Source organism: Alligator mississippiensis, chromosome 5 (genome assembly GCF_030867095.1).
Source record: "Alligator mississippiensis isolate rAllMis1 chromosome 5, rAllMis1, whole genome shotgun sequence".
Lineage (NCBI taxonomy): Eukaryota > Metazoa > Chordata > Crocodylia > Alligatoridae > Alligator > Alligator mississippiensis.
The window spans coordinates 117,685,392-117,705,747 of NC_081828.1; the positions used below are offsets into that span (position 1 = coordinate 117,685,392).

At 42.0% G+C, this 20,356-nt stretch overlaps 1 protein-coding gene across 4 annotated transcripts in view; it reads left to right on the forward strand.

Moving 5' to 3' along the window:
• Nucleotides 1–20,356, forward strand: part of EZH2 (enhancer of zeste 2 polycomb repressive complex 2 subunit) — an 80,748-nt gene that overhangs the window by 14,106 nt on the left and 46,286 nt on the right. The window contains exon 2 of one of the 4 annotated variants that reach the window (XM_019483357.2): nt 5,255–5,351. The exons of the other annotated variants lie outside the window; for them this stretch is intronic. The gene's annotated coding sequence lies outside the window, so the exon portion shown is untranslated. The remainder of the gene's footprint in view (nt 1–5,254; nt 5,352–20,356) is intronic. 4 annotated transcript variants of the gene reach the window in all.

Consider the following 20,356-nt stretch of genomic DNA (forward strand, 5'->3'; position numbering starts at 1 on the left):
CCCCAAAAAACCCCACAAAAACAAACCAAAAACAAAAACCCATCTCTCCCATACTGCCAGGTAGAATAGGGATAGAAGCCTATCCTTGCTTACTAGCCCTGTAGTGGCAACTCACAGCTGTAGCTCCTAGTCGGATCACTGCTTCCCATCCCTATAGTAGCAAGGCACAACTGTGCAGGTGGGTTTTTAGTCGGAAGGTTTTTAATCTTAAGGCAGGTGTGGGAAAAGCATGGCCTGTGGCCTGGATCTGGCTCACAAAGAGATTTTGTCCAGCCCGCAGCATGCCTTGGGCCTACCAGGCACGGGGACAGCCTGAGCTGTGGCATCTGCAGCTGGTCCCACTGCCCCTAGGTGTGCAGCGGGGCTGGGATGGTGCAGCGGCTCCTGCCAGCCTCCACGGCTAGCCCCAATCCCACTGCCTGGGCACCCTGGCCCATCTGCCCCACATCTACAGCCAGGGGTGCCAGATGGAGCAGACAGGCAGGGTCTCTGTGGAGACCCTTGGATCGCTTAGCAATGGGAGTGCAGGGCTGGGGCTTGCCTGGGGCACAGCTGCAATCTGCTCCCTATATGGCCCTGCCTATGAAACTGGCTCCAGTTGCTGGGTTACGAGGGGAGGGGATCATGGCTCTGCCACAGTCTTGGCCCGAGCTCTGTGCTGTCACCACTCTGTGATCCCTGGCTCAGGCTCTTCTGCTCCCGGATCCTGCCCTCAACCCACCTGCACCCCCATCCCATCTTCCTGGCCACTTAAGGAGTTTTGGTGAGCTGGGGGGACTGCAGGTGGTGCTGACCCAGAGCAGGGGGAGGGGCAGGGGGTGCTGGCCTGGTCCAGGACCACTCACCAAAATTCCGTAAGTGGTCCTCCAGCCCAAATAATTGCCCACCCCTGCCTTAAGGTCCCTGCTTCCCAGTTCGAGCTAACAATAACAGTGATCAGTGTTTGAGCAGCTCAAAGTGCAACATGCAGCATGACCTTTAGGTATATTTTACTGACTGTTTGTTCAACTAATGTTGGCTTTCAGCTGAATGAGGTTAAAGTGTCCATTTTGGGTTGTATTTTAATTGGAATTGCTCAGTCATGCACTAATGCTTTTCTGAAATGTATCAGCACTTAAATGTTAAATTTAGGGCTGTACTCCCCAAAACAATACTTTTATCATACTTTTTCATTTTGGAGAAAAGCAGTGAAACTGTGGATATAAAAGAACTTCAGAAAGATTTACCATGTAGAATTCAGTAAGCCAACTTAGGAATTTGGATGTCTGGGAATCCCAAGGCCTCATGTTATACGAATAGGACTTGATATTTTAAACAGAAGAGATCTTGTAGCTGGGCCATGAAATGATGCAACATTTCTATGAAAAATGAACATTTCTGTGTGTTTGTAAAGAGGTATCTTAAAGCATATGCTGCTTCTTAAGGTTTTTTTTTTTTGTTTGTTTGTTTCAGACTAATTTGAAAGGTATAGGGTGGGGTTTATCTCTTGAAATTTCATCTGTTGCACAGAAGTACTGGAAGTGTTTTTTTGTTTTGTTTTGTTTTTTTTCTTGAAGAGTATAGGAAAGGATGAGGGAAATTTTTATTAAGCGTCTTCATTAGTGAGCCAAATATGCTACTCAGTCTGACGTGGAAAATCCAGATGCAGTGCAGTGTGGAAAAACCCACTCTTTTTCTTCCCCCTTCTCAATGAGAGAACTGAAAGGCATTTGCTTTCTTAATAAGGGTTCTCATTGTGGATTTTGTTCATTGACTTCATGTGAGATCATCAGCCTTTTGATGGTGACTGGTGCCTGAAGCCATGTGTGACAATTTTTTTTTTTTTTTTTTTTTTTTTTTTAAAGCTTTAAAGGATTTGTTCAAAACTGTGTTTTACCCTCTTCTGTTTTTTTATGATGACTGTGTTAGATCTGAATGTCTTTATATCTTCTACATCCACTTTTTTCTGTATGAACATTCAGTTTACGATTATTAAATGCAGTGATGTCTTGGAAGAGTAAATGCAAGATATTAAAGCTGTTCTCATTCTTAAGGTGACAATAGTATGCACTTAAATGAACTGAAATTGATAGGGGAAAACGGGAGATGAAAGTATCGTGGAAAGAATATTACTACTTAGAACCGAAAAGCATGGTTTAAAAAGAAAAAAAATCCTCCAGATTAGGTACAAACTGATTGCAACATAGTTTAATGCAGGTCACGAGTCTTAAGCAACTGTGAGACTTTCATATGCTATAGTAATTTTTCTTAGAAAAGACAGAAAGCAGACAAGAATTCAGTGACTAAGATTTATAACCAGTTTAATTATGATATTTGTTCATAAAATCATAGCCACCAGACATTGCTACGGTGGAAAGTTTTTAAAATGGGACCAAACAAATATTGCCCTAATACTTGTAATAACTGCAGATTGAACTTGGAGACAATAGAGAACTAAAACCTTGCCCAAGCTAGTCTGGGGAGGGGGAGAAATCTCTCACTACTGTATGATTTCTGGTAGCAGTAATGGGAACACAAATAGAGGTTGAATTCAGGTAGTTGTCAACATTTTTACTTCTTGCCTAGACTTGCTGCAAGTGGGTTTAGAAGACTCTGCAATCATTAGTAATTTTAGTGACTACCATTGGTTTTAGTTGAATTATGTGAGATGTGAGGCTAGCATAGGTACAGCTGTAATAGAATATGTTTTTGTCAATTACACACTTAAAAAGAAGTCTACTTTTTTTTTTTTTAAGATGGGGGTAATAATGGCGCAAAAATTGCAAGTATGACTTTGTTTTAGAAGTTAGCAGCCTTGGTTTTAGACCATCCCTCAGAGAAAGAGGAAAGTTGTAAGTAATCCAGTAAGTGTTTGAAAATGAAAGAAACCAGGAAGCCCGACATAAGTTTAACAGGTAAAGGGATAGAAGAGTAATGAATTTTAAAACTGACATGGATGTTACATGCGATTTAAAATGGCTTCCCCACATATGATAGTAGGAAAGTGTGTCTGTCTGGTATAATAAAATCAAAGCTGGATAAACATTTTCTGAATGGTGTCGGGATTGACAGACCCAGCATAAAGGAAAACATCCACTATATCTAACCAAGAGCTGGTGTGGAGTGGGATTGGGCAGATCTTCAAGTCCAATTGCTAAAAGCTGATGGGTATCCTCTAACAAGTGGATTGGAGTATAATGTTGCATGAGTTACATTTTTGCATATGACTATACCCCAGGATAAACCTCCAAACTTGTAAAGAAAGGTAGAGAAAGAAAAAGGGTATCAGGAACCTCTTCTGTACAGTTTTGGAAGCTTGGAATTATGAAGCTGGAATATACAGGTTATGTTTTGGTTTTATAAAAGCTGATTCTGCTTCCTCCGAAACCCAGCTGAAGGCAAAATTCGCTGCTAGGAGTGGCAGTCTAGAATAAAACATTTTTATTTGTAACTTAACAAATGGTAGTTCAAAGGTCTGTGTGAAAGGTGATCTGTCCTTTTTAAGAAAGGGAAGCCAGCCTTTTTGAAGGACATAAGGGTCTTTTTATAATAAGGGGTGCACCGATAAAGATTTTCTTGGCTGATACAGATAGCCAATTATTTACCAGGCACATTGGCTGATACCGATCCAATAACTGATTTACAGGAGCGCAGCCGGGCAGCGTGAAGAGTAGCTCCCTTCAGGTAAGTCTGTGGAAGGGACGTTGGGGAAGGAAGAGGTGGGGGGGGGGGCGGATTGAGCCCCCCATGGTGAGGGAGGGAGTGGGGCAGGGGCTGGATTTGGGGGCGCTGCCCAGGCAGGGTGGTGAATGGGACCCCGAGGTCAGTGGGACTGAGCCGTGGGTGATTCGTCCACGGGATCACCTAGCGCTTTAAAAATGGTGGCATGGGTGCTTGAACTAAAGCTAATCAAATGAGCTTTAGTTCAAGTGCCACTGCTACCATTTCTAAGCATGGGGATGCTTTTAGGAGTGGAGCCAAGTGGAGCGAAGGCGGATGTGGGCTGCCCACTGTGGGCTTGGGGTTCTCAATCCTGCTGTCTTTGCCCTGGGAGCCATGTGCTGGCCCTGCATCCCCTGCCCACCTGGCAGTGGGAGGCACAACTTGCTGCCCCCACCGCTACTGGATGGGCAGGGGACACGCAGCCAGTGTGCAGCTTCTGGGGCAAAGGCAGTAGTGCAGAGAGCCCTGAGCCTGCAGCAGGTAGTATGCCTCTGCCGCCCCCCCCCCCCCCCCAAACGCACACCAGGGGGTGGGGGGACACATACCCCTTCCCCCCGCATTGCCTCCCCTTGGGGGGGGTGTGCAGTGGCGGGGAGCTGCTCCCTCCTTGTCCATGTCCCCTGGACAAGCTGCCTGGGGCTCTGTCCCACTCCTTCCCTCACTGTGGGGGCCCTGATCTGCCCCTTCCCCTCAACAGACCTACCTGCAGGGAGCTGCTCTCCACACTGCCCAGCTGCTATCTTGACCATGTGCCACGTGCAACTGCGTGCATACGTGCGGCTTCCAGGGGTTCCTTCCAGAAGGCATATTATATTTATCGGTTAACATTCTTGGCTACATTGGCCAAAAAGGCCAATAGCTGATAATGTTAATTTTTTCCTTTATTGGTGCCAATATATCGGTGCATCTCTGCTTCATAATGGCATCTTCCACTGGGAGTTTAAAAACCCCAGAGGGACACTGAGAATGAAGATTGAAGGGAGAGAGCGAGCGAGCAAGCAAGCAAGCAAGCAGTTTCTGTAGTTGCATGTCACAAGAGGAGGCCAGGCTGCTGCACTGGGAATTGGAGCCTGAGGGCCCCTCTGAATGCCTGGGACATGGCAAAAAGGTTTTGTTTTATTGGCTTTTTTTTTTTTTTATTTGTTTGTTGCCCAAGAATTATGTTGCTTGTGAGGATTGGCTGAGGTGTCGGCAGGCTAGGAAACCTGTGGATATGGCGTAGATCCTAGAAGTGTAGTATTCTAGCTATTATGAGTTCTGAGCATGAAGAGTCTTCCTGTGTTGCCATATTATTGCGACAGTATAGATGGAGCTAAAGAAAAGGCTTCAGGTCTGTTGTAGATTGAAGAAGACCAGTAAAAGGAATGGTTTCTAGTTGATTGTTGCAGGATACAACATAAGTACTGCTCATATAGACTAAAGACTTAATATGCAAATAGAACATTGTTTTGAATTTCAACTTTGTGCTAATTTTAATGCATTTTCACTAATAAAGCACATTTCCCTTAACAACTATGGCAGTCTTGTTTTCTCTTCTCAATTACACCTACAGATAATTGAAGCACCACACTCCACCTCAGCATCTGACAGTATTTTGGAGGGTGAGGGGATCCCTTCCACACTCTGTGACATCAAACTGAGATTAAAAGGTAGGAAAACTCCATAACCACAACTCTGAAAAATAGCATAGTCTGTGGTTGAAACATGCAGGCCCCAGTTTCAAGCTGAGCTTGGCGTATCTTACTGTGAGGGCCAGAGTGGCTGTACTCAACTTTTATGGTCCTTTGGATTTTAGGATCAGCTATGACTTATTCAGTTTCTGTATAAGAGAAATTGTATTCCCTTTACACAGTATTTGGATGTGTGATCCCAGTCTCAGAATCTTCTCATTGTTTTCTGCCTCAAGCTGAATACTTGATGCATACAGCAAGGGGGAAGTTTATGGCATTGCCTCATCATATTAGTTTTGTGTACGCCTTTTGTGTATTGCTTTGGTCTGCTTATTGTTGGATAAACTTGTCCAGGTTTTTGAAGTGGAAGAGAGGGCCATAACCCCCCCCCATCATAAGATAAACTGTAAAGAATGTACTTGTCAGTTAATACATCTTCCTATTTTTAAATAGTGACCTTTATGAAGATGAGTGTGTGTAACAGCACTTTATTTTCAGTTACTAAAGTTAAGTTCCATCTAATAGTTAGAATCTAACATTCTAATAGTCTAGCATTTTTCAGATTCTTCTTTTAAAAGAAAGCATGTATATCTCTAATATCAAGAGAATGTTGTCTCCCATCTAACTGTTTAGAAGTGGTTTGTTATAAGATGGCATGAATAATCCTGTGACATATTTGTTATCCAAACAGTGAATGCTTCAAGTTAAGAATATTTATCTTAATCATCAAGAAATTTCCTGCCCTTGCCCTTTTAGTTAGAATGTTAGGGAGCAAATATATGTACCTTGCGCCACCATAATTTTTTAATGGCAACACAAGTTGTGAGTAAACCGACATCTTGGCTCTTTGCTGCTCTCCATGTGCCCAGAGGTGTTTCCGTGACCAAAGGTAGTCACCATTTTTGATGCTTTTTAAATGGGAGGACATCTGCTACCTTATTGTGTACCATAGGGATTCCTCTGTAGGGGATTTCCATGGCTGGCATGCATATCAGACTGTCATGCCGTGATTCCACTTGCAGATGTGCACCACAGAAGATTTCCACAGCATGCATCTTGCTGTTGCACCCTTTCCCTATGGAATCCTCCGGGACAGCGGCCCAAACGTCTACAGATGCCAATGAAGTGGATCAGCCATGCTAGAACACATCCTGCTCTAAAGACATCTGTTTATAGCCAAGCTAAATTGGCAAATGTTGACTTATTGGAAAGATGATTTCTGTTGCTTTTGTTGAAGTGAATGAGCTCTGTGGAGGTCATAATTTTTTTTTTTACCTCTAATTTTTATTTTGCTTTTTCAAAATGTTAATTTTAAAACTTACCATCTTGCATCCATTACTGTGATTGTAGGTTATCTTGTTACTTTACTTTTCTGTAGCAAATGTATCTTATACAAAGCATTTCATTTGTATTCCAGCTAATTTTAAATGGAGGATTGCAAAGCTGTAACATGCTTCCAGACCTATTTTCTCTTTACCCAGAAAAGGAACCATGATAAGATTTGTCTCAGGGCCATGAAAAGAGAGAGGATGGTGGGGGAATCTGACATCAGTGACTAGTACATTGACATCCTGGTCTGTGACTGGAGGTCTAGATGCAATACAAGTACATATTTGGGACACACGCTTATCTTGGGTTCTTTTCTGATGAATGGAAAAGCATGTTACAGTTTAAGTAATTTTGTACCTGGCTTTATGCAGGAAGCAGAAGCAAGATTTCAAGTGTAGCTACTTTTTATATACTCATAGAAAGGGCAGAATTACTCCTAATATGTTTATACAGGCCATAATTTATAATACAATAATTTAAGTTGTTGAACTAAACAAAACAATCAGAGTTAAATTGATTCTTCTCCTTTCCAAATTAGAGAGACAGACAGTTTGGTTTTACAGGCCACCAGGGAATGTTGGGGAATGGTAGTTGTAACTGTCTTATTGGTTCACTTAGTACCAGGGGGTGACAGGCCTTCCTGACAATCGTGTAGGCTCACAGAATGCAGCTCTTCTTGGGGGCGGAAGGAAATGTTGCACCCTGTGTTTTTAATCTCTCACTCCTTCCAGTAAAACAAAGTATATCATAGATTGTATTCTGACAGAGGAAGGGGTTTCATTCCTATACTTCATCAACTTTATACAGATGTACTTCGTGTAGGAATGGCCTTACACATATGGTTCAAAGTTTCCTCAGTGTGAACAGATCTGGCTTAACCATCTTTTCATCCTCACATACCCAGTGAACCCTGGTTTAGGGGATAGAAAGGGATGTGCTTTGAGTGTTCTTATTACCTTAGTTATTCCTTAGTAGTGCTGTAGTCTGTAGAGTTAATTGCTGTGAAAACACATGTTCATGCAGTCCTCAGTTTCTGCACCTGGCTTAGAGTGAAGAGAGTGAATTTTGCTCAGTCTCTTCTTTTCCTGTTGAAATCCAAAGGAGCTAGGATATGAGTAGTGATTCTAAACTGGTGCTAGCTGCCTTTGTTTTACAAAACACATCTGGCCTTCTCATGTCTCTTACCTTGTTTTGAAATGTACTTAAAGTTAGTTTGTTATTCATAAATCATTAAGGTGAAATGAAAAAAATGTTTATTTTAATGTCTTCTGTTTAAAGAATCTTTTTTACGCTGGGACTGTTTAATACCGAATGTCATCAAATACTTTTCTGTAATGAGTTTGGGGGGGGGAGCAGCCCTGCAGTGACTCTCAGTGCATAAGTAACTTTCCAAAGAACAGTGACTAGGCTATATAAGTGTTGCATATAAATACATATCATCAACTTCAACTTGCAGGTGTTTAGGTTTTTATATGGGTGGCAGGGAAGTACTTTTTAGAATAATTCATGGTCTTGCAGATGGCTAGGGAGGCTGTCCTAGAGCTCTGAGCTTTGCAGGGATAAATTTCTTTTCAGCCCTCTGAACTTGTTGACTTCTACATTGCCAGAATTGCCGTGTTGGGGAGGAGATGCTTACCTCAATCACTGAGTGCCACTGATTCGCACAGCTGTTGACAATGAGGAATGGTAAATTTGGAGGTGTATAGAAGCAAGGGCTATCTGTGCAGCCACCATGAAAAGCTCTGGAAGAAGGTGGTGCTCTGGATAACCTTTTTTCACAGCTTTTATGACTGACACCAGTGGTGTCAAGTCCACCTCAGTTCCTTCACTGCCACTGTAGAGTTACCTTTTGACATGAGAACATCAACCAGGCTACTCAAATAATGTTACTTAGTTATAGATTAGTTGGTTTCTTTATCCTCTAAGACAGGGGTATCAAACTCGGGGCCAGATGAAGTGCATGAGGCCAATCTGACTGATGCACGCACCCCTCCCCCCCCCCCCCCCCCAGTACTTGATCCAACCTGCAGGGTTGGTCCAGTGTTGGTGGCACATGCAGCATGTGCCCTGGACTGGTCACACTTCTGGTTCCAGCCATGTATATCACATGCAGCATGCACCTGCCTGGGCCCCACACAGCTTGCAGCATTTGGGGGTGTGCATGGCATGCCACACACCACACGGGGCCAGTCTAGTGCATGCGCTGCAAGTGACATCCATGCTGGAGCTGGCACTTGGGGCTGGTCTGTGGGCCGAATCTGGACCAGCTTTGGATCGAGGGCCTGTCTGGTGCAGGTGCCACGTGCAGTGTGCGCCTCATTGTGGCAGGCAGCACTGTGGGCTGGATAATATAGTTCCATGGGCTGAATCTTTGACACCCCTGCTATAAGAGGTTCATAAAATCTGTGACATCGCATCCTTCTCATATATATATATAACAGATGCATAGGATTGATGCCTTGTATCTGCCTCAGTCACATAAGATTTCCCATTGTACAGTGTGCTGTGGTGTCATTCCTTGGATGAAAGTAGACATAGCTAAACAGTCTTGCAGCCTGAACTCTGATTAAAGCTCTACTTGTCCTTTCCCGCAGGAGGTTTGAGGTTTGCTGCTTTGTTTGAGGTATTCTTACATGTAGCCAGAGAAGTGTACTTTGTCCAGCAAAATGCCTGGAGCAGCTGAGCTCCCTGTCTAGATGGCCTGCACTAGCATGATAATAACATGATCATTCTAGTAGTGCTATATTAGCGTTATTGTTGGCACTGAAACTTCTTTGGAACCATTAACGTTACCAGTGTCACTGCAAGGCAGACTTTCAGTTCTTGTGATTCTACGGGGATGGGGGAGACAAGAGGAGCTTGTCCAAGACGAAGAAGAGGCATTGTACTTTGTCACCCGCATATGTTTACTCTGAGGACTTTTACATTTGGAAGGCAATGTCCTTACTGCTATTGCTGACTTACAAATCTATTAAAACTGAATATTGTAAAAGTCCAGTTGACCGTTGTGCAGCAAAATCCCCTGAAAATGCATGGGGGTATAAGACTCGCATTTATTCCAAGTAGTCATGTTCATAGATTGATCAGCATTCATTTGAAAGGATCTAATTGGTCTCTACTAAATAATTTAAGTTTAAAAATAGCACATCTAAATAGATACAACTTTTTAATCTGCGTGTGTTGCTGCATTCATTGAGCATCTATAAAGACACAATGGTCAGTCTTCTATTATGGCTGTACTTATTGTTGATATGGTCATGAACATCTTACTGAGATTTGCTATTTTCTAAATACACAGTCTCTGTGTGCATTATTTAAAAAGTACATGTGAAAACTGTAATAAAAGTCTCCCTTCTACATATATGGAAATCCCATATGTAAGACTTTGTGGTACTTCTATGATCTTGCACATAATTAGAGCTCATTATGTAGGAGTTATTGTAAATAAAGTGTACTGACACTATTTTCTGTATTCTACCCAACATTTAACAAATCATCCAAATACATTTTCATGCTATCTTTGCTGCTGCTATAGTTGATTGCCCACTCAATGTGGGTAGGAGTGGAGAACGAGGGTGGGGGGATTTCATAAGTGTCAGACTTTGAGTGGCTTCTTGTATTTTGTTTTTTTCCCCACTAGTGCGTCTGGTGTCCTGCGGTCAGTTAAATGACACTAGGTGTCTACAATATATGCCATAAACTTATTTTAAAGCATATCCTTTTGTTTGTGCTTTTGCTGACACCAACTGTTTACAAAGTTTAATTTTGTCAAAGATGACAGCTTTGTGACTTGAGGTTCTCTGTAGTTCACTGGTTGAGACCCCATGCGCTGCCACACCAACTTCAACAATGTTTTCCCTGTGTCTGTCAGTGATTCTCATGCAAGGTGCTGCAAAACTCTGTTGCAGTCCTTTTGTGTTTGCCAGGCTCCTTCATGAAGAAGTAAATGCTTGTTTCTCCATGTGCTGGGCACCCTATGTCTGCCACAGTTTTCTGTGCACAAGTGGCTCCAAACTGTTCCTCTAGGGATTCCTGCACCATGGCTGCCCCTCTACCAAGTGCCTCTGTGCTCTAAGTGGGGTGCTGTCCTGTGGGAGGGCAGGTGGAGGTAGAGCCTGGCTTGGTTCCCTGTTCCTCTCATGTTCCCAGAGCTTGTGGAAGAGGCTGTGGTGGGGCAAGTGGCTCTAGTCATCGCATACAGGTCCTCAAAGGAACAGCTGCTACAGCAGGGGCTACACCTGCCCCCCTTAGGTAAAGATTTGGAGGTTGGGACAGGGTGGATGGGGGATGGGGGAAAGAAAAGGGGGCATGGTGACATCCTGCCTGTCCCTATTGCTCTCATCTGGCACCAGCCTCTGCAGGGTGCAGCAATGTCTCCTTCAGGGATCTTATGTCCCACCCCCACCATGAAGGCCCTGCCAGCAGATTGGAACATCAGATCACCTTGCCATGCAGAGGCCTTGCTTGTACTGAACACAGTGTACTATCTTCTGCCGTGCTCTCAGAAGTGTCCCCTATCATCCTGTGAGATCCTTAAGGTGTGGTATGATGCAAGAAGGTAAGCTCTGTAAGAAATAAATTAGTTTTTTGGAATGGAGTGTTACTGAACTCATATGAGTTATGAAGGGGTGACTTGAGTCTGAAAATGTTGAGAATGTATTTGCAGGTACATAGAAGTTATCAGTCCTGCTCTGGCTGAAGTGTTGCAACAGCTTACAGAGGAATAAGGCAACTGAGTTTTCAAGTTCTGGTCACAGTCTGTAGTTTAGTGGCAGAATTTGCTGTAACATCTTGCCACACATTTCATACATGTGACTGGTACAAGGTTTTTGTAAACTGTCAGGTATGTGGATTCGTGTTTTAATTATTTGGTAGGAGTAGACTTTTTAAACTCCATTGTAAGCCAACATCCTTAACAGAAAATCGTTGGTCTTGGCTTACATAGTATGAACTAGAGAAAAATACTTTCCTACTATTCCCATCTCTGACACTTTCCCAAATCAACAAGGATTGAATGTGCTGTGACTGTTAGAGGTGGAGTGTTACAAATTAAAAGTATGTTAATCTTTTCTGCTTCCTTGTATTTCACAGCTGGGGTTTTAGAAATCAGTATAGTTTGGTGTCTGAGAAACAGTCTGACTGACCTTGGAAAGACTTTTCTTCCCATGGAAATGGGGTGTACTATATAACATGTAGGGATGGATGGACAAAAGGTGAAATTCTGCATGTTCCTTGTACAAACAAACAAAAAAACCCTTAACTGGTGGAGGGAGAATGCATATGATCACGTGTGTTCTTTCTTTCTCTCTCTTTCTCTCTCAGATGCAGGTACCACAAAGCATATTACTGCTAGAACTGCACTTACTGAATATTTAGAGCTGCCTCCTGGCTTTTGTTGCTTAACTTGTGTAATTGATGTGAAATCAGGAGCAGCTGAATAAGCAGCAGGAGATAATTTTGTTCCATGATCCACATGAATTATGGTTATTTTTCTTGATCATGAGATTTTTGAATGGGCATTTGTGCATTTTCTGTAAACTACCTTTAAAATGAGCCTTCTGTGGGTTAGATTACAGCAGAAATTATGGTGATTGTATTCTCAGATCAGTTTTTCAGCGCCTAGTTATGCCTAGTAACTTTGGAACCTTCTCTGTGCTAAATAGATAATGTATTTTAAACTGTTTCTCAGGCATAATAGAAACAAAGCCTATTGGAGTCTTTCCACTGACTGAAGTAGGCTTTCAACGCAGGCCCATAAACTGTCTTGTCTGGTTTTAAATTTAGTGCGTGAAATAAAATGGTTATCATTTAGAAAACTTAGTTACTGTTTATGGAAGTTTATTTTAAGTTTGGTTTGGCACATTGAAATATAGGTTAGCCATAGCTGAACAGCTATTTTGGTGATTAGGTTTTTAAGTACCATGCTGTTACAAAATAGACTTTCAGAAATTGAAAATGACTTCTTTATGCAGATTGTTTTTTATAATATGTAAAATGTAGAAATTATATTTATCTTTCAAAAGATTTTTGAGAGCCTTTAGATCTTACCTAAATTGTGATTAATCTCAGTATTCATGATTTATTATATTGTCTTTTATTATTTGTTTTTAGGAAGCATTGGATTCAATTCTTCATATAAAAACACTGAGATTTTGATTTATAACTTTTTAAATAAAAATTCAAAGGACCAGATTTTGCCCTCTGATTTCAGTATGAAAAGCAGTTGGAGATCACTGTAAACTGAGTGTTCTGACACCTGAAAGGGGCCCTAATCAAACACATCTTTTATAGGGGTGGGGAGGAGTTGCTGTACAGAAAGAGATGTAACATTTTACAGTAGGCAGATATTTCTGCTGATGTTTGAAAGACATAATTGAGTAAACAGTGAACACAACCAAGATTCAGTCTAGTTTAAAAATATGCATTAATTGACAAGTTCATAAAGTGCAGATTTGAGTGGGTCTGAATTTGTGAATTTAATTAAAAGTGATGAAATTTAGGTCTGGGGCTACAGCAATTTACATTTACAACTTTTCTTTGGAGAAATGAGATTTAAAATATTGGTTAAGAATATATCATTGATCACCAGTGCAGTTTAAAAAAGAATAATGTTTGAAATTTTGTGATGTGCTATGGACAAATTTGTTCAGTATAGTGACTCCAAAGTATCAATTGAGAGTAATATGTTGTGTAAATGTCAATAGCCATGAAAAATAAATGATTAGGAAGCTTAGTATTAGAAACATTGCTATTTTAAACCTCTATTAATATTATTACATCTTTGTAAAATATTTTGCAGCCTTTTGGTTTGGGTTTTTTTAATTTTTAAAAAAGTCATCCCTATTTGTTTCTCCCGTTTAGGGGAGGCTTTTTTACTTTTGTATTTGCATGCTTTCAGCTAGTAAGTCTAGTTACAATCTTATCTAAAGTAACCCTTATAAAGTTCATTACAGTGTTGATTTTTATATCACCTATACTTGTGTATGAATATTTCCATGGTGGATGAGAAGAAATAGGACACTAATTTTAAAACAAGGATATTTTTACTTTCAGCAGTAAAATGGCATGAATTTGAATTGATTTTTCTATACTTACTTGCCTCTCATTGTGAACTGGAGCATGTATCACATGTCAATATATCACTTGCAACAGGCAGACAGCAGTATTAAGTGAGACAATTAGGTCTGATTTACACCCTTTGGATGCTAAAAGTAAATACAGCCCTAATTAGAATTAAAGTAACTTGTTCTCTTTCAGGCTCTGTGCACAGTGTAGGGATTTTGTTGGCCAACAGCATTGCACAGAACTTTCTTGCAAGGTAGAATGATCAAACTCATATCTGTTACCTGCGAGTCCCAGCTCTGCAAGAATGAATGAAATTAAAAGGCATAATTCAACCCATGTATTTCTGTTTTAACATAAAAAAACAGTGGGTGACAATGTAAAAAAGACAGGCCTTATAACTCTCACTTCTGTCTGAAATAATAATATTGCTTACCCCTTTTAAAAAATACTGAGATAAAAACAGATTTTTTTTTCCTCTTGTCTTTTTTTTCTTGGTTTGCATATTTGATGCAGTGAAGTTATTTATATGGCATGTATTTCTTTTATGTTGAGATGAGACCTAGCTTTTATATATTTCAATATTAGAACCTTATTCACGTGTAAGTGTTTCCGGGACTTGGCATTTAAGTATTTTTCCCCGTTTATATAGGTTCTTCAGAGAAACAGAAGGAATAAAAATTGGAAAATGAAGTTACATTTAAAATTCTAGGTACAGCTTCTGAATGATGACTGAACAAGAAAGTTGTACTAGCATAAGAAAATGCATAATCTTGCAAGGACATATTTTTATAAGCCAAGTTTTAAACCTGTATACATGCAAAGTTGTACTGAACTAGTAGAACTTCTGTGTATATACAAACCCTGAAATTGTTTCTTATTTATATTTCAGTGTGCTAGTGGCAACAAGTTTAGAATAGGGGTGTCAAACATGCAGCCTGTGGGCTAGATCCAGCCTGTGGTGGTGGGCCCTCCAGCCTGTGTGGCCAGGAATTTGGTGCCAGGGTAAATTGATGGCAGCAACATTTGCCTCTGTAGCTGCCAGATCCTTTTGTCATTGGGGCCAGGCCCTGGGGGGGTTGATGGTGGTGCTGTTTACCCTGTTACCAACATTTCTAATACCGAGTCCCATTGGAGAGACAGTTCTGTGGTGGCAGAGCAAGCAGCAACAGCTTTAACCATCACAGCTGCCAGAGTCATGATTGGCAGGGTCAGCCCCCAGGAATTGACACCACTGCTACTCACTCCACTGATGGGATCAAAGGTCTGCTGAGTTTGATACCTCTGCTTTAATACATACAGTTTTCAATTTGAAGTCCTGGTACAAATCTAATTTAACATAATTAGTTAAGAGTATGGTGATCCTTCCTTCTGTTACAACGCAAAAATTCTAACATGCTCAATTAACTACATTTACCTGGAAAATTAGAAGTAAAGAAAAGGTGATGCACCTTAATTTTTCTGCATGATTGGATATTGTTGACACTTTTCATCTGCGGTTTTTAGGGAATAGGTGGATAATGAAAATTATTTTATTTCTTTATGTTGCTCTAAATCAGTGATTTTTTTTTTGATTTTTTTTTTTTTTTCTACCAGGGTGCCATGGCACCCTGGGGTGCCTTGAGGTCCTTTCAAGAGTGCCATGGGGTGCCAAACAATGTTAGCACTGGTAGGTGTGCTGACATGATTCACATAATTAAAACAGTTTTCAAATAGGAATCCATAGTGTTAAACCCATTCTGACTTATTTTGGGCTTTCTGAATTCTTTGCAATAGAATTGCTCTACTATTTTTTTTTTTCTCTAATAAAAAAAACACAAGTGAAAATTTAAGAGTGATATTTTTCTGAGGGGTGTTTTGAGTTTTTTGTTAAGGGGTGCCCCAATTCTCAACCTTTGTAGAACCACTGCTATAAATATTACCGCCAAACTTCTCAATTGGGACTTTTTAATGGGTTTTTTTTCCCCCTGCCATCCAGTTGATTTTTAGCATCAGAACAGAATCATCCAGATGCCTGTGCTTGGCTGCATCGTAGTTGAACTGAACAGAAACAGACAAATGTAGTTTACCTTCATAGTTTGAAACTCGGTACCACAAAAGCCTACTAACGTACTGTAGTTGGACCCTTGATGGTGGAAATAACTTCTCAAACTAAGAGTTCTTTCAAGAACTTTTTTTTTTGCCTTCCCTTTTCTTCTTGTGTTTGCACACTTGTGCGCCTCTGTTCCTTTCAGTGTGATTGGTGCCATATTTTTCCTTTTTAGGTTCTCATCCTGCAGAGGCCTTCTCTAATCTTTATATGCAAGCTTTGCATTAATAACTAAGTGTATCCGTGAGGTCAGCGCATTATTTGTAAAGAACTTTTTCTATTCCAACTTGACTACCCGTATTCAAATCTTGATCATGTCTTTTATTACATTTGATGTGAAGGCCTTTCAATTGCTTAAATCTGGATGTGGCAACCTATAGTCTGTGGGCTGGATCTGCTTCATGGAGCCACTGGATCCAGCCCATGTACTTTGGCTGCATTTTGTCAGTGAGGAACTTTGCCTATGGTGTGGGTAGGTGGCAGGGAGAAACAGGAATGCCTAGGTCATAGCAGTGGCCTGCCCTGGACATGAGTAAGTCATTTTGGTTGACCTCTGGCTCAAATGTTTGACTCGACTGCTAAATCTAGGGGGATGAGGGAGGGAAATCTTTTATGGTAACTGGAAAATGGAAATAGGACTGTTCAAAAAGAAGACTTTTTTTTCTTTGATGTTGCATTAAATGTTACAGACAACAGTGCTACCTGAATAGATTGTATTTCTTACTAAATGTGACATTTCTCATAAGTGCTTGTTTTGGGCTTGGAAACATACTTACAAGTTCTTTCCATGTTTTACTTAAATTCATTGTAATAATTCCACAGACATTTTAGTGTTATTTTATATACTTTGGTACGGTGTGCTGTATGCATGCAGGTTCCTTTTACTTTTTGCAGAATAGGAGTCATCTGGCAGTTTTACTTCAGAGTTTTCTTTAGTCTGTGGCATTTGATATTCTTGGAAAACTGGACTATTTGAATTGCTTATGCTGTATTTACTCTTAGCTACACCCCTCCCCCCCTCCACAAAAAAGCCTTCAAAATGGGTAGGGGGTATGTTAAGCAGGGAAGCTGATTGATGGATTGATTGATTGGTTTGCAAAGAATAGCAGCAGTGACATTTCTATTCAAGCAGCACTGATTTCACGGCTGTATTCTGATCTCCTTGATTGCTGCTAATTGCTGTTTACTGAACAGGTGTTAATGACCCGCTCTCGTTTTCAGTGGTCTTGATAATCTAGTAATTAAGATACCCTTCCTTTGGCAATTTTGATGAAAACTTTGCGGCTTAGCTACTTCTAGTCTCTTCTCTTATTTTGCAGCCCTACAGCCAGTTTTTAGATCTTTGAGAATTCTAGATCTGCCTATAGATCTAATCAGCAGCAGCACCTCCAAGTTTTGGCTAAGCAGCCAAATAATTCAGCTGTGAAAGGGATAAAATCATAGCTTTTGTTTGAGCAGGAAAGGGAGGATGAGTGAGCTGAAGATAAGACTCTGTCCCTGCTCTGTGTACCCACAACTCTGGAAAAATCTTTTTTTTTGTTTTTGTGTGTGTTTTGTTTTGTTTGTTTTTGTTCTGGTTTACCCCTCATTCTGCCTTCCCAAAAACAATGTGTGTGTCTTATTTGGGGGGAGGGGGTGGGGGGTGGACACAATGAAAGGGGTGGTAAGTGACAAAATTAACAGTATTTAATGCAATTTTAGTTTAGCTAAGCCATTCTATTTTATGGCTTCAGTGCTTTCATCTTGGGTTTCATTTGTCTTCTGAATTCATTGATAATTGTTTCATAGCACCTAGGGCCAGGAGGGACCTGAACAGACCATCTAGCCTGACCCCCTGCCGCAGGCAGGAGTGAATGCTGAGTTCACAAGACCCCAGACAAGTGATCATCCAACCTCCTCTTGAATAAGCCCAAGGTAGGGGCGAGGACCACCTCCCTGGGAAGTTGGTTCCAGATTTTGGCCACCCTAACTTTAAAATATTGCCTTCTGATCTCCAACCTAAACCTATTCTCCATCAGCTTATGACCATTGTTCCTCATCACCCTAGGTGGTGCTGGGGAGAAAAGAGCTCTGCCTATTTGCTGTTGATCCCCCCTGATGAGCTTGTAGGCAGCCACCAGGTCCCCCCTCAGCCTCCTCTTGCTGAGGCTGAACAGGTTCAGCTCCTTCAGTCTCTCCTCTTAGGGCCTGTCCTGCTGCCCTCTCACCAAGTGGGTTACCCTCCTCTGAACCCTGTCTAGGCTGGCCACATCCCTTTTGAAGTGCAGCGCCCAGTACTGGACGCAGTACTCCAACTGCGGCCTGAACAAAGTCGCATAGAGGGGGAGTATCACCTCTCTGGACCGGCTTGAGATGCATCTTTGGATACATGACAAGGTATGGCTGGCCTTGATGGCTGTGGTTTGGCATTGGCGGCTCATGTTCATCTTGGAGTCAATGTTGACTCCAAGATCCCTTTCCGCTTCTGTGCTTTCAAGAAGGGAACTCCCCAGCCTGTATGTACGCTGTGGATTCCTTCTCCCAAGGTGCAGCACCCTGCATTTGTCTACGCTGAATCCCATCCTATTCTCATCTGCCCACTTTTGTATTCTGTCTAAATCTAGTTGCAGCCTCTCTCCCTACAAATGTGTCCACCTCACCCCACATCTTAGTGCAAACTTGGACAGCGTGCCTTCCACCCTCTCGTCCAAGTCGCTGATGAAGATGTTAAACAGTGCAGGCCCAAGGACCGAGCTCTGGGGTACCCCACTGCTCGCATCTCGCCAGGTTGAGTACAACCTATCCACCACTACTCTCTAGGTGCGCCCCATCAGGAATCTTTTACCTATCCAACTGTGCAGGCATCAATGCTGCAGTCACTTAATTTATTGATGAGGATGGGGCGAGAGACAGTGTCAAAGGCCTTCTTAAAGTCTAGAAAGAGTATGTCCACAGCGACACCATCATCCAAGGATTTAGTTACTTGGTCGTAAAAGGCAATCATGTTGGTCTGGCAGGACCTGCCTTTGGTGAAACCATGCTGATTGCCCCTGAGCATGATCTCCCCTGCAGGCCCCCCACAGATATGCTCCTTGATGATCCTCTCCAAGAGCTTCCTGAGCACTGAGGTGAGGCTTACAGGCCTATAATTACTTGGGTCCTCCTTCCTCCCCGTCTTAAAAATAGGGACCACATTAGCCAGTTTCCAATCCCCCGGCACCTGGCCAGATGACCACGAATGCTCATACAGCTGGGCCAAAGGCTCTGCAATGACCCCTGCCAGCTCCCTCAACATCCTTGGGTGGAGGGCATCTGGACGTGCAGATTTAAAAATGTCTAGCCCTTCCAGAAGATCCCTAACTACATCTGCTCTGACTGAAGGCTTGATAGAGCTATCCCCAAGATTGCCCCTACCTCTGGTAGGTGGGATATCCCGGTCCCTGTTCAGGAAAACAGAGGCAAAGAAACTGTTAAAAATATCAGCTTTCTTGTCTGGTGTGGCCACCAGATTACCGTATGTGTCTTGCAGGGGCCCTACATTGCCTGGTGCCCTCTTCTTGCTCCCAATGTACTTGAAAAAGGACTTTTTGTTGTCCTTAATTCTGGACACTAGCCTGAGTTCCATCTCTGCCTTGGCCTTCCTAATAGCCCTCCTACACTCCCGGGCTGTTTAGCTTCTTGATAGAATTTTTCTAAATATTTATTTGTTATTATCTGATAACAGACTGAAACAGTGAGTTTATATTGGCAGTTCCTTTTCCTTTCCCCTAAATAGAAATTATCTCCAGCTTTCTTCTTTTTTTTTTTTGTATACGATTCATTTTTCTCACTTTTGCCTTTCTTTGCAATGCCCTGAATGTGATATAGCTGCCATGCTTTTCAGGACACTCACGTTAGTTCTCAAATCCAGGTCCTGTGTATTTCAAAGTGGTGTTCCTCATTTACAAAAACCTAACTAACCTCTTGACAATTAGCTCTCTCTGAAGCTTCTTCTGTGATTTATGGTAAAGCATTTGAGAGACTGTGGATTGTTTTTGTGCTTTGTTTGCAGGTTGGAATTCCTTGGGCATGGATGCAGGGCATATTTTTAGGGTATGGACAGATATAATACTTGAACTAATCCAAGAATGTAACTGTTTTGAGAACTAGTTCACAATTATTCCTGGGCAGCAGTGTTTGCATGAACATTTCTAAGGGTTGTAAGCAGATCCTCGCCCTTCAGTAACTGCACTGTTGATGAAGTGCCACTGAGTGCCCAGACCATCATGCTTTCCAGGGAGGAAAGGAGAAAATGTTAGGTGCTGGGGGGGCTGTGTGGCCCACCTGCTAGTAATTCACAGGAGACTGTGCTCCCCCCCACCCCTCCCAAGAAATCTGAAACTTTTCCACCCCTGCCTTAAAAGCCACGCTGTCAATTTGGTCTCCATGATAAGAGACCCAGGCTCATTTGGGATGAGGGAGAGGCAAGCCACTCAGTACCCCCGCAGTCCACCTCCTTCAAAGGAGCCTGGCACCCAAGAGCGCA